Genomic DNA, 13,151 nt, shown 5'->3' on the forward strand with positions numbered 1-13,151 from the left:
CACACACACACACACCCCAACCTGCTTTCTCTCCAGGCCACTGAGAAAAGGATAAACGGGATGTAAAGAAAGACAGCTAACTGGCGCACATCCCCAACTGGACTAAGTAGTCCCTGGCCACCCAGTACAAGCACGTGCTACAGCTTTGAGACGCCCCACCCCCTCAGTACCTCTGTAATCTTTTCATGTCTATTGTCAAAAACCTCATGCTAAAGAATGGTAGGGGACGCTCTCCAATGTGCACTGGTAACTCCAGTGACCTACGGTCTAAACTGCTGTCCCCCTGCCCCATGAACTGACATAGATTCTTTGGAATTCAGAAACTTACTGTTCGGCCTAATTCCACAAAAAAAAATGACGAAGTTTAAATCCTAAAGATCCTGGGGGTTTCGGGTGTCATCTTTTTCTGCTACCAACTTTGTCCGTGAAGTCACAGATGTCCTCAAAGACAGGACCGTTTCTTAGTTGAGATAGATATTTAAGACTGAGCAAGTGTGGGTGTGAACGGCGTGAGCATATGGTTTTCATTTGTCTTGTCAAAACTTTGAAAGTCAAATGCCATCTTCGTTGGAGAATGATGCCCTTCCCATCAGTCCTGGCTGATCAGATCAGACCACCGCTCGCTCCGAGCAGGAACCTTGACCATAAAATACCACTAGGTGGCGGACTCAGTCCGTTCAAGAATCACCCTGTTAGCCTAGACTTCCAGGGTAGCCCTGTCCAGAGGCTTTCTGTCTGTTTCTTGGGGGTGGCGGGAGGGGGGAGGGGGAGGAGATGCTTCCAAAACTGAAGTAGGAAAACATTTAGTTGAGCAGATGCAACTCTGTTCTTCCGGTGCTCACGCCTCTATCTAACACCGCACCGTTTCGGGAACTGCTTTCGGGTATTATTTGGTTATTTGTTCCCCTCCTCCCCGCCTCAAAGCTGGCTACACTCACTTAAAAAAAAAAAGTGATACATTAAAGTATTAAGAGAAATTCACGCAAAAGAAGAGAGAAAGAAGGGGAGAAGACTATGTCCTTCGAGGAGGGCTACTGGTTTGGAAATGGGAAGCAGAAAGGGTTGGAAGGAGCGCAAAGAAGCCGGCCAGCGGGGCCACTGTGCAGAGCCCTCGCGCGTGGCTGAGGTCCCACTTGTTGCGCAGTAGGAAACGGGCACGCGCCACACTGCCTTGACTCCCACATGGCTGCAGCCCAGCCTACAGCTGCTACCTGCGGTCCACAAGCCTCTCCCCACCACCCGGGCACACGCCACCACAGACCCGGGGGAAACTAGAGCACTTTCGTTCCTACGGGTTTTCGCACCAAAACATTCCTCCTATTCTCAAACTCAGACCATCAGCAGACTTCGGGTACCCTGAGCAGTCAAGTCCGAAGTGGAAAAATAGCTACATTAGGCCAGTGAAGACGCAGCTAAGAGCCAACTGCAGCCCACCTCCACCCCGGCAAGGGTGTCCCTTCATTTACGGGAAGGACATCGTGCTCGTTTTGAAAACAACGTGTTTCTATCCTATTTAAGAGATTAACTTAATACTGCAAGGTATTTCATTTAAAAGTTTCATCTCTCAAAGTTTCTGAAAATCTCTCAGAGGGAGTTGGGGCCACATGCCTAATTAATTACGGTCATTTCACAATTATTTTTCAAATGCTCGGCTTTTACCAATAGTTTCGCCCACCAAGGGGTGGCGCTGCCGCACCACCTCCCCTGAAACTTAATTTTTTTTTTTTTTTTCACAACAGAGTGGGATATCCCCAGCAGGGGACAGAGGGAAGGAAGGATTTTGACATCTAGTCATGGCATTTACTCAACCCATAACTGGAACTCCTCCTCGGGGCTCAGTAAACGACAACTTAGAAATCTAGGATGCCATTCCTGACCACCAAGCCCAGAATAAATTAGTCTTTTCAAGAAAATATTGCTGTAAACCTTTCAAAACTGAGGAGAGGAACAAGGTAATGCGTGAATACCCGTTTTTCTGGGCGGTCTCTCCCCTCTACTGGCTTAGTTGTCCTGAACAGCATCCAGCTTTATTGTGGGTACCAAACAGACCCTTAAAATCATTCAACGCCTGAAAGTATTAGAAAAGAAATTCTTCCAAATAGGATACTGGAAACTTCTATTTATAAACGGGGATGGGGGGTGGGGGGTTGTCTATCTACAGGTTTCTATTTTGGCCCCAGGGGCTCAACTGCAGTCGTTTTAGCAAGAGAAAATGTCTATCCCCTGGTGTTTTCTCGCCATTTCCTCTTCCCCCAGGGACAAATCTCTTTCCTTTTTATTAAAATCGGTACATAAAGAAGAGTATGATTTCACCTCACTCCTTTGAGCTCAAATGTTTGCTACCTCCAGGAATAGCGTGTGGACTAGGGCCAGATGAACTTCAACTTGGGCTGCAGATTTACGAGGTCCTGCTCAAGTGCCAAAGGCTCTTGGTAGCAAATAGAGAGCAAAATAGATAGCCGTCTCCGGATGGGTCATGCTGCCCCCTCCCTTATTTTAAAGTTATTTATTAAAACCACACACAACACCTCGCAAAGAAAAAGGGAAACCAGCGAACTGCAGAGGAAGCCAGCGGCGTAGCTCAGAGCCACAAACTCTATTTCTAAACAGCCCTTTCCGAACAGTCCTTTCTGAAGATCCCTCTCTCTCTCTTGCCCCCCTCCCTCTTTTCTTTTTTGCTGTTTCTTTTTGTGGATAGTAAAGCATCCACCGGCATAGCATATCTTCCTCCTGGGAACTATACAATGTTGGGGGGGGGGCAAAGGTAAAAAAATCACTTTTTAAGGGGGTGGGGTGCAACGCTTGTCTCAAGAACCCTGTAACAGCTCTAGACGGCCAGCACCAGGTTTGAGGTAATTTCTCACTATCCCTAGCACCAAAACTAAATCTCTAAGGGAGAGAGCACAACACAGAGGTTATTTATTTTACTCTTAAAAACAAAATGTTGGTTGGTGGTGTTGTTTCTTTTCATGGGGGAGTTTTAAAACTCATTTTTGCAACACTAGTTCCATTTTCTCCAGGGCTCCAATAACACGGTATTAAAAAGGCAATGCAACCCACAGTTCTCAAGACATTTAACGTTCACTGTTTCCGGCAGGGTTGCCTCTAGCTCCCGCTGCCCCCCAGGCAGCCAATTTCCTAGGTTCCAACTCCCAACCCACTCCCGCCCCGGGCCGCCGCCGCCGCTTTTTCCCATTCCCACTCCCTCGAGGAGAGCCACAGGTTGCAAATCCAACCAACCTCGCAATCTGTTTTTGCAAAATCACTCACAAAGATCTCCCTTTCGCACCCGCTCCTCCCGTCCCGGGTCCCCCAGCCAGAGTCACAAAGTGCCCTTCTTCCCTCCCTGGTCTTTCACAACAGGAACGCGGACTGGGGCTCTGTTTTCATTCCTTCGCCCAAAAGAAGGACCTTGGGAATCTGAAGCCTGGAATCCGCTATATTCAGGCCCATCGCTGCCTTTTTACATAGCTTGCACCAAGAGGGAAAAATGAAATTAAATTTAGGAAAGGGAGGGGAACTACCGCTGAGAGCCAACACAGTCACGCAGCACCCAAAATACAAACACCGCGGCCGCCAGAAATCCCGCCACCTCCCCGGAGCTCTGGACTGGCAGGCCAAGATCCCCCGGGTCCTGCACGCTGAAAGCGCCGCAGGTGCAAAAAAGAAAAAAAGAAAAGAAAAGCCGCGCACCCCTCTCCCGCTCACCCCCCAAAATCCCTGTCCCGCCTTCAAGCCTCCTTCCTCGGGCTGGGGAGACCGAGAGCACCCGGGTTCCCGACTGCCTCGACTCACAACCAAGAAAGAATAATTTTCAAAGTATTCAACATCCCCGCCCCCCCGTGCAAGCGAAGGATCCCCAAAACACTCTTGTCTCTCCTTGGGAAGATCACGGCTCTCAAAGGAAACTGCAGACACGCTACTTCATCTGGCTTTATGACCAAAAAGAAAAGGGAAAATAAAACAACCAGCCGAGGAGTTGGCTTGCATTCCCTCCCATGCCGACTCCCGGCTCGGCTGCAAGGCAAGGGACTGGTGCGGGGCCGGGGCCGGTGGACGGCCGCCAACGCGGGCACCGGGAGAACTGAGCGGGGAGGGAGGCAGCGGCGGGGAAGGCAGTTTGCAAGCGAGCAGAGAAAGCAAGCCAAGCCGCGCGAAGCCGGCGGGGCCGCCGCGGTCCGCCCTCCCAGGCCGCGCAGCCCAGCGCCCGCCGCCCCGCGCCCCAGCGTCTCCAAACACCGAAACAACACCGGGCAGGGCGGCACAGCCTCCCCGAGGCGGCCCAGGCGCTCCAAGACAGCGAAAAAAAAAAAAGAATACGTATGCGTAAAGCTAGATCCTACAGTGGGAGAGACGTGGGGCTGATCTTCGGTATTTATTTTAACACCTGACAGCTAGAATCAATAAATAGATACATTTATATCAATAGATACACATAGGAAACTTGGAGCCAAAGCATTTGGCAAAAGCGGAAAAAAAAAAGAATTAAAAGGTAAAATCATGATCATGAGCAGCGGCGGCGGCAGCGGCACCAGCGGCAACAGCGGCGGCGGCGGCAGCGGCAGCGGCGGCGGCAGCAACAGCAATAATCACCTGGTGTCCGGCCTTTCCTAGAAACTTCTTGCATCACCACTTCTAAGAACCCCAGTTCTAAGAATCAACAGAGCTCAATTCTCGGAATTTGAGCTGCGGGCTTTACCACTGCTCCGCAGCAGGGGAGGACTCGATGACGGCGCCGCACACCGCGGCGCCCTCCTGGCGGGCACAGGGCCTCGGAGCCACGCCGCTGGCCACCGTCCGGGGCTGATCGAGCTCCCCGCAGCACCGCCGCCCAGAACACCAAGGGTCCAGCGGCGGGCGAGCGCGGCTGGCAGGCGACCCTCCCTACCCCCGGCCGCCGATGGAACAGCCCGCTCCGCCGCCGTCACGTGGGCTCCTCCTCCGTGACGTCGGCGTCTTCGCTGTAGCAAAGCTCGGCCTCTGGAATTCTGAGAACTAATTTGCTATTCGGTGACATAAGAGGGGGAGTGCGCTACGCTTTCCCGGGGTCTGGGGCTAATTCTTCCTCTCCTACCCATAAACTCGGCTCCACGAGCTAAATACACAAAAGGGAGCGAGCGATCTGAGCAGTTGGAACAAGTATGTTAGAGGCACGTTTAGAGAGGCGAGTGAGAGAAAACAATAAATACCGCAGCTCCTTCCAGCTAGAATATTAGGCACCACGAGAAAAATATTTGCCAAGCAGTTTTCGGTGGGTTCATTTGTTTTCTTTTTATTTGGGACAAAGTATGTTGGTGGTGTTGGGGGGGGGTGAGGGTTTTCTTTTTCTTTTGGGGTGGTGGCTTAAAATTGCGTTTTGTTGTATTTTGATGATTTAGAGGGCTTTTTTGCTTCTGATTTTTGCCTTTTGCAAGTTTGTGGCGTTATGTAAAGCGTAGGACCCGTCATCCGTTGATTTTATTGTCTCTGTGTTCTTTTCTTTTCCTTTTGAATCGCTCAGGCATTTAAAATATGCATTATTTCAACCCCAGTACCACTGACAGAAGCTTAAATTTTTTGGCCACATATGACAACCTCAATATCCCCCCCCCCCCCCCCCCGCACACACCGCCCTTGGTGCAGCTTCCTTTTCCTCTAGGACTTTTACTGACGGGAGGCTTTCCTGCACTTGAAAGAGATGTAAAAGGATTTGCTTTGGTTTGGTTTGTTTCTTTCCAGGACAGCAAGTGGTGGGTTTACTCTTTCTGTTACTGTTGACTCTTAGGAAATTTCTGGCTGTTAGAAACGTCTGTGTGGGAACGTGTTTGCTTGTCGGCTACAAAATTCTCTGCAGCCAAATACGTGTTTGTGTTCAGCTTTTTCTTAAGGTCTGGAACTTTTTTTTTTCCTTTCTCCCCAGCCCCCCCTGGGTTCGTTTCAAGGTCGTTAGAGGAAAGAAAAAAAAAAATCTCTTCGGTGCGTGTTGAAGGGATCAGCCTGAGGGAATTCTAAAGGCCTGCCTGCCAGGATCACAGATACTGCCTGTGTTGAGAACAGGCTGTGCCGCCACTAGCAGTCCGGTCCTCTCGGCCCTGGAGCAGAGCTGAGAGGAGGAGGGGGGTGGATCTTTCTTTCCCTTCTTTCTTCTTTTATTTTAAAGGTGAATGCAGGGCCGAATCCCTTTACTGTGGGCCCTGGTGTGTTTATTCATAGCCGCCAGTTTGCCTGTTTAAATGTTGGTTGTTTTTTGGGTTTCTTTGCCCTCCTACTCATCCCTGAATGAGGGAGACTCTTGTTTCTTTTATGTCTGTCTCTTGAAAGAAGGGTGTGAGGGGAAAATAATATTCGGATTCCTTAAGAATGAACCCCAAATGTTTGGGGCAAAAGAGGCTTTCAAAGGTCAGGCTGTTCTGGGCTTTAGCTGTGAAAGTCCTTCAAGTGGCTTGTTAAATCACGGATGGGCTCTCTGAAAGGTTCTGCAAAATGTCCTCATATATTAATTTCTCGTGAATATTTGTGGGCCACAACCCCAAACGTGGCCTTAAAAATACAGATGTGAGCAGAGCTCTGAGCACTGCTGACGGTTTGGGGTTTCGGAGGAATCTCTGTCCCCCGAAAAACGGTCCTGTAAGAAGTTTCAGCTATGTTGCTGGAGTAACACCACCACTTCAAAAGGTGATGTCACGGGCTTTAGAACTGCGAGAGTCCAAAGGACCTGATTGTTTTCCTCAAGGCTGGCACTTACAAAATCTGTTGTCTGTCCCCGAGAAATCTGAATATTTGAATACTTACTGGCAGATGAATTACTGCAGTCCCGACGGAAAAGCCTGTCTTGGGAAGGAGATTTGAATGCTATACATAGGCCTAATCCTACCACTGTTGTGGAAATGAACATTTTACTTCCAAGACACATGACTTTGTCAAATGGGTCCACGCTGCCGGGAAGCAGGCTAGCTGCTTTGGTTTTTGTATTTAGAGTTCCCATTCCCTCTCATTTTAGAGGATTAAATAAATCCCATTGGACCACAATGACACCCCGATGTTCTTTGTGTAGCTAGCTGTCTACCGTTCCCGAGCAATAAGTGCGTCAGTTTTCTAGCTGCAATTGTAGCTTTGCAACAGGAATTGTATGGTTTTGCTGTATTGTTATTCCTATAAATAGAATTACTTTATTTATTTTTTGATTATTTTCTTTGTCAAAGTGACCGTGTGCCTCATCCCGACTCCTACCCCAACCCTTAAACAGAGGCGCGCAGGCACACACATCTTGTCCTGTCCATCTTGTGTTCTCTTTGCGACGCCACTCTTAGCCCCATGGGGGCGCTGCAGAGCAAAGGGAAATGTACTCCCTCAGGCGGTAGAGCCAACCAGAGTGGGGGCTGGGAAGGAATTTACCCTTCTCATACCTCAAGCCCTGCTTTGATTCTCTCAAGAGTTTCCGGAACAAGAGCCCACCAGGCCTACTTATAGATAATTATCCCCATCACCAGAGGCCTTACATCCTCCCTGGGACCATGCGCCAGAGTTTGTATGCCTGTGGTGAGTTTTTGGGTTTTTTTCTTTTTGATCTCTCTCTCTCTCTCTCTCTCTCTCTCTCTCTCTCTCTCTCTCTCTCTCTCTCTCTCCCTCCCTCTCTCCCTCACCAAAGTGTTGATGTTGGAAGAGATTGACCAGCCTCTTTTCTCTCTCCTCAATGTTGAGGAAAACTGCTCTAACCTTTTGATTTCTTCGATTTTTGGGAAAGTAACTTTGTCAAGTCTTATGCCAGCTTAATCTCTTTCTGAATATCCTTCCTCCCCTCATTATTAGTCTTTCCCCATCACTTCCAGTTATGTGGACTCCCTGAATTCTACAGTGCTATCATTGGGCTAAAAAAATAAATAATTAAAATTGGCATATATTCAGTGTCCTTTAAATTATTGTTATGGAGCCCGCACGAGCAATTCTATTCCCTAGGGTCCTAAGGAATATTTCTGCAAACTTAAGAACACCATGTATCAATTAATGCCATGATTTAATATTCCTGGTTGCTATTCCTCGGAACAGAGGCCCAGCCAGGCCAGCTTCCATGCCGACCCACGAACTCAGCATAGGAATGGGTCCCTGAGCACAGCTGCTGGGTAAACAAAAGCTTTAATACATAATAAAATATCCTGCTATTAATGTTACATGTGTGTAAAGAATGGAACATATTTCACACCCAGTTCCCATCACAAAACCTTTCCCGCAATTCAGCTATCTTTGAAGAGGAGCCTATGGCATAAAGATTGACCTGTCCATTGTCCCGTAACCTCTCTGTGGAGGGTTAGAAGTGTGTTCCAAACTGCCAGGAGATTCTGGGACCTTCATAGGTCTCTAAAGTGTCCTATCAAGAATGTAGATTTTAGAACAAGAAGGGGCCTTACAGATAATCACTTCTCCAGGTCCTTCTTCCCGAAGGCGGACTGGCCCTATGAAGGGGTGTTGCTAACCTAGGATCCACGAGGCTGTGTGCATCATTTCTGAATCTCAGGCTGACCTGACAGTCTGCCCTTGGGGTTGTGCATCCTGTTCCTTGCAGAATGGAGGAAAGTGAGACTGCATTAGGTTTCACGTAAATTGTAGCTGGTTCCGAGAACCAACCCCCGACCATGCTTATGGGAGCTTGTTTGGCTATTTGGGTTTGGTTATGTGCGTGGCCTGGGCTCTTCTTCTTCTTCTTCTTCTTCTTCTTCTTCTTCTTCTTCTTCTTCTTCTTCTTCTTCTTCTTCTTCTTCTTCTTCTTCTTTTTTTTCCTGAGACAGGGTTTGTCAAGCTTTGAAACCTATCCTGGAACTAGCTCTTAGAGAGCAGGTGGGCCTTGAACTCCCTGAGATCCTGCTACCTCTGCCTCCCAAGTGCTGGATTAAAAATGTGCACCACCACCACCTGCTAAAGTTTGCCTCTTTATTGATGTCAGACCCTTCCTTCATTTAAAACTGCTGTAAAGAAGCCAAGCTAAATCTGTAACCCCAGTACTCGGGAAGGTGGAGGGGAAAGACTTAGCTCTTCAAGGCTGCGTAGCCAGTTGGAAGCCAGCCTGGGCTACATGAGGACTCATCTTAGAGAAACAAGCTAAACAGGAACAAACAAAAAGACCAACCTGGATGAGCCCTGCTGAATATTAACCCTTAGACACCAGAGAAGACTCGTGCGTTTTTAAGAGTGTAGGGTTAGGAGAGTGTGGGAAGGTGGAGGGCAAAGGAGGAAACTGAGCAACAATGTGGAGGTCTTGGGATAGGAGGGGGACAGACCCAGGCTGAGTCCCAGCTGTCACCTTCTGAAGAGGATGCAGCTGTTTTTCATTTTCTCCTCCTGCTCAGAGCGGGTTCATTCGCTCATTCATTCATTCATTCATTCATTCATTCTTTGTTATCATCATCATCTTTGTCACCGTCATCATCTGCTCCCCTTTAGCAAACCTCTCCAGCCTGACTTAGAACTTTTCCACGACGATGCTGATTGTCCGTGTTTTCCACGCCGACTTAGACAGGCCAGGCATATCTGGATTTTAAAATGGAGAAGTGTTGGGGATGGGAACACGCAATCATTTTGGTGTTTTGCATTCGATCACTGTTTTGAATAGCAAGGTTTTCACTTCCTATGAAACCTTAGCATGAGGAAAAGCGGAAACTGGACTATAAAGTGAGAGCGACGTGGGGAGGAAGGAGCCTGGGTGTTTGTAAACGCAGAGCGGCTGGCCTGCCTGCCAGGCTGCTCTCCTGACTACCTGAGGCTCGGAGTGGAAAAACTTGATTTACGTGTTGTGCCTGCCTCTTTCTTTTTTTTTTTTTTCTTCTTCCCCACACCGCCCTCTGTACACCTGACCGTGCACAAACCTATCTGAAGCTGGCTTGGTGGCAGGGAAGACTGGAGAGCGGAAGAATGTGTGGAGGGAGGGAGGGCTGGTACTTTTCCATTCACATCTCCACAGTGGCTTTTCTTGTTTATTTCAGCCTCCGCCCGCAGAAACTTTTTCAGCTGCCTGAAATTCAAGTCATTAAACTGTCCCCCGAGGTCAGGCTGCTGAGGCTGGGTGCATGTACCCTACATGCCAGTGTCTGTGTAGCCTGTGCACACACAAAAGAACACAAACCTGGCTCTGAGGTACACAGAGTGACGGAGGAGAAAAGGCTGGGCTGGCTGCCCAAAGCTCTTGGTGTCTAATTACAAAGCTGCCTGAAACTGTTTAGAAGGCAAGGGGGCAGAGCCACTGTGAGGACTCAGTTTCTTCACTCATGGGAAGGGAGAAGAAGAGCCCAGTGACTTACGGAGTGCCAGGGGGCTGTGGCTTTTACGGCTCTGTATCTAGACTTACGTGTGTGGTGCTTCAGAATGGGGGAAGAACAGGTCTGGTGTGTGTCTGGGTCTGGGCGTGGAGCGGGAGGTTAAAATGTAAGCTTCCAAGTAAAGGAAGGCAGTCCTCAAATGCTCGCCTTATCAATTTTTAACCAGTTGTAGGCCAAAGTCTCTGATTGTGCTGAGTGAGTCCAAAAGCCAAGGGAAGGTTTCAGATGCTCAGGATCGGAAGAGGCAGGTTCCGAGACACCGTGCCCCCTCACTCACCCCAGCTCATGATCAGAGGTAGCAAGCACTGGAAGCTTTTCTGCCTTTCAGTTTTTTTGTTATTTTCTGTCTTTATTATTTTTGTTCTGGAAAACTGTCCCAGTCAGTGAGAAAAAAAGAAGGACAGTTGTAAGCTGGGTAGTCTTGAAGCCACGGGACTTCTGGTGAATCCGGGAAATACTTCCTGACGTAGAGAGGGAGGCATGGACAAGCAAGCAGGCAAGCAAGCAGCTTCCAGAATCCATTAGACCAAACTTGAAAGGAATGACACATACTTTCTATTATTATTTCCTACACATTGTTGCACTCTGGTCTTTGAAAAAGAAAGGTCTGATGTCTCTTGAGGCCTGATTGTCTAAACAATCTATGACCTTTTCCTGGCATGGTCAGAAAATAATACAGTTCCCTTAATTCTTTAGCAGTGCTCTCCCTACCAATCGTCCACCACTTAGAATATCTGAATACGGGACCTGTGTGTAAGGAGGGGTGAAGCCAATTACGTTCCTTCAGCCTACAACTCTTAAGTGTGCTAAAAGTGGGAGAGACCTTCCCTCTACCCAAGCCAATGTAACAGATCTTATGTCACTAGAAGTTCACCCTCAGAAAGAATGCATCACCGTGCACTGTCACCGAGTTGGATCCAAAGCTCATGCCCAGGCCCGGAACTCACTGTGGTAACTTCATTGTCCATTAGAGAAAGCAGGAATAGGGTGGGCAGCCTGGTACAGACGCTGTTTGGCATGCCAGTATGAGTGGCGTTCTGTTAGTGATGTGCTCACATGACTGCAAGAAGGCCGTAATTCCCATACAGGTCTTAGGCTCAGGACCATAGAGTCACACAGTGCTGTGGTTTGCTGCTCTCACCGAGTCTGCAGCATCTTACAAAAAGGCAATTGCATCATTACCCTGTGCACGCTGGTGCTTAAAATGTAAGCTCAGAAATGTGTTTGGCCTTGAAGCAATGACCAACAACAGGCACACATAGTGCCCAAACCTGAGCTTCTCATATTCGAAATGGAGTTTCTCTGTGTAGCCCTGGCTGTCCTGACTCTCGTCTGTAGACCAGGCTGGCCTCAAACTCAGAGCTTCACCTGCCTCTGCCTCCTGAGTGCTGGGATTAAAGGTGTGCGCCACCACTGACCAGCAGTCTAATATCTCTTATTGAGACGAAATGGAGAAAGAAGACTCTTCGGGGAAAGGGTCGCATTTAGAACCAGAATGGGAAATAGACTAAGTAAAAATGAAACAGGATGGAGGACGTGAGGTATATAATTCTGAAAACAAAGCTACAGTCAGGGTACTTCCAGGTTACATGGGACCCTAGTGCAGAGCTCTGCCAAGGATGGACAGATTTGGGCAATGAAGTAGAATAATACTTCAGATTATTATCTAAAAATATAGAAAAACCATCCAGACGTCCATATAATAGAAATTATTTTTAAACATTAATAAGCAGAAGAAAAAAGACAAATAGCCAATGCAAAAATCCAAATACTTTATATAGGGGAAGCATGAATCCTGACTCTTTATAGACATTTATTCATCTGTTTACTTATTTGTTCATATGTGTGTATGTGTGTGTGTACACATTTGTCATTGTGTATGTGTGTCTTGTGTGTATGTATACACACATTTATCATGGTGTGTGTGTTGTGTATATGTGTGTGTAGATCAGAGAATAACTTTGCTAAAGTCAGTTTTCTCTTTGGATTTCATAGGACCTTTTCCCAGAGATACAATACGTAAAAACGAGTAAAGGAAAGTCAAAATGAAGAAGTCTGGCAACCCTATCTGAGCCCGATGCAAAAACACTGCCAACAAGAACAAACCATGTTGCTAGTATGTGCCTGTTCTACGATGTGATAAACGTAGGGTTTTATCTTTGTGGTCCTATTTCCGTAGCCCATATCTAATCATAAGAAAAACATCAAGCATGCTAGTAGGGACATCCTACAAAAAGCTTGGCCAGCATCGCCTGAAACAAGGCAGGTCAGAGGGAGTACCACAGCCAAGAGCAGCCTAAGTGACATGGCTACCAAACAGGAGCATCCTGGATGGGATCATTGAACAGGAAATGTCCTAAGAGAAAAGAAACCCAAGCAAGACTGAATCACGATAGCAACACAGAATGTCGTTTAGAAACATGCTGTTACTAATTACCAATAGGAAGGGAAATTAGGTATAGGGTCACTCTCTGGACCACTGTCTTACTTTTCTGTTAATGAAAAATTATTCTTAGAAATAAAGCCTATAATTCAAAAAATGATATTTATGTGTGATTTTATTTTCATGATTAGAAACCTCCAAATGGTGACCTAGGCATCTATTAAATTCAGATAAGTCCTTGACTAAGAGTCAAGACACTGTGTTTATTTATTGTTTACAGTGTCTATGTATCCATTCATTCGTTTGGTTCTTTGAAACAGGATTTCACTATGTAACCTCACGATCCTCCTGCCTCAGTTCCCAGGGTTCTGTGACCAGAGCTGCCAACAATATTATCCAGCTCTTCTGTTTATTCTCCTAGCTCCTAAATTGAAAACTCATCGTCTTTATGTGCCACGGTCTAGATAGCCATGAGATGGCCA

The 13,151-nt window shown here is 47.5% G+C and overlaps 1 protein-coding gene and 1 long non-coding RNA gene across 2 annotated transcripts in view; one reads left to right on the top strand and one right to left on the bottom strand.

Moving 5' to 3' along the window:
- The window catches only part of Bcl6 (B cell CLL/lymphoma 6), a 22,362-nt gene extending 17,599 nt beyond the window's left edge, over positions 1 to 4,763 (bottom strand). Inside the window, exon 1 of the mRNA XM_005344763.2 lies at positions 4,594 to 4,763. The gene's annotated coding sequence lies outside the window, so the exon portion shown is untranslated. The remainder of the gene's footprint in view (positions 1 to 4,593) is intronic.
- Positions 4,764 to 5,359: 596 nt separating this feature from the next.
- Positions 5,360 to 12,825, top strand: LOC101983752. Its single transcript, XR_003378060.1, has 2 exons — positions 5,360 to 7,518; positions 12,282 to 12,825. It is a non-coding gene; the product is annotated as an uncharacterized LOC101983752 (long non-coding RNA).
- Positions 12,826 to 13,151: the final 326 nt, after the last annotated feature.

The sequence above is a fragment of the Microtus ochrogaster genome, chromosome 2 (assembly GCF_000317375.1).
Source record: "Microtus ochrogaster isolate Prairie Vole_2 chromosome 2, MicOch1.0, whole genome shotgun sequence".
Taxonomy (NCBI): domain Eukaryota; kingdom Metazoa; phylum Chordata; class Mammalia; order Rodentia; family Cricetidae; genus Microtus; species Microtus ochrogaster.